This window comes from Toxoplasma gondii (genome assembly GCF_000006565.2).
Source record: "Toxoplasma gondii ME49 unplaced genomic scaffold asmbl.1055, whole genome shotgun sequence".
Classification (NCBI taxonomy): domain Eukaryota; phylum Apicomplexa; class Conoidasida; order Eucoccidiorida; family Sarcocystidae; genus Toxoplasma; species Toxoplasma gondii.
The window spans coordinates 1-1017 of record NW_017383172.1 but is presented as its reverse complement, the minus strand read 5'-3'; the positions used below and the strand labels follow the sequence as shown (position 1 = coordinate 1017).

General features: G+C 44.0%; 1 non-coding gene across 1 annotated transcript; it reads right to left on the bottom strand.

The window, feature by feature from the left end:
- TGME49_460400 lies at positions 1-902 on the bottom strand (the record flags this gene model as incomplete). Its single annotated transcript, XR_001974384.1, has 1 exon — positions 1-902. It is a non-coding gene; the product is annotated as an 18S ribosomal RNA (ribosomal RNA).
- Between the last annotated feature and the right edge of the window lie 115 nt (positions 903-1017).

Genomic DNA, 1017 nt, shown 5'->3' with positions numbered 1-1017 from the left:
CTTTAACAAATCTAAGAATTTCACCTCTGACAGTTAAATACGAATGCCCCCAACCGTCCCTATTAATCATTACTTCAGTCCTAGAAACCGACAGAATAGGGCCGAAATCCTATCATATTATTACATGCTGCAGTATTCAAGGCGACAAGCATGCTTGAAACACTCTAATTTTCTCAAAGTAAAAGTCCTGGAAAAAACTCCACACAATGAAGTGTGGAGAAATCCAGAAGGATGCTAGAATTCACCAAGTGCACACCCCTGAGGGCGGACTGGCTGCTTCCAGCAGAAATCCAACTACGAGCTTTTTAACTGCAACAACTTTAATATACGCTATTGGAGCTGGAATTACCGCGGCTGCTGGCACCAGACTTGCCCTCCAATTGTTACTCTGAAAGGGGTTTGGATTCCTATCATTCCAATCACTAGAAATGAAATTTCCAGTGTTGTTATTTCTTGTCACTACCTCCCTGAATCAGGATTGGGTAATTTGCGCGCCTGCTGCCTTCCTTAGATGTGGTAGCCGTTTCTCAGGCTCCCTCTCCGGAATCGAACCCTAATTCCCCGTTACCCGTCACTGCCACGGTAGTCCAATACAGTACCGTCGAAAGCTGATAGGTCAGAAACTTGAATGATCCGTCGCAGACCGAAGTCAACGCGATCCGTTCGGTTACTATGAATCACCTGAGGACCACCGGAAGGTGGGTTGGTTCTGTATCTAATAAACACTGCCCTTCCAGGGGAAGAGGCATGTGCGCATGTATTAGCCATAGAATTACCACGGTTATCCATGTAGTAAAGACCATCAAATAAACTATAACTGTTTTAATGAGCCATTCGCAGTTTAGCCGTATAAAAGCTTATACTTAGACATGCATGGCTTAATCTTTAAGACAAGCATATGACTACTGGCAGGATCAACCAGGTTAATATGTTCCTGAGACAGACCACCTCGAAAACACCAAAAAAACACTCAATCAACCGTCTATTTTCCGGCCTCTTTCGTGTTTTATGGCATAA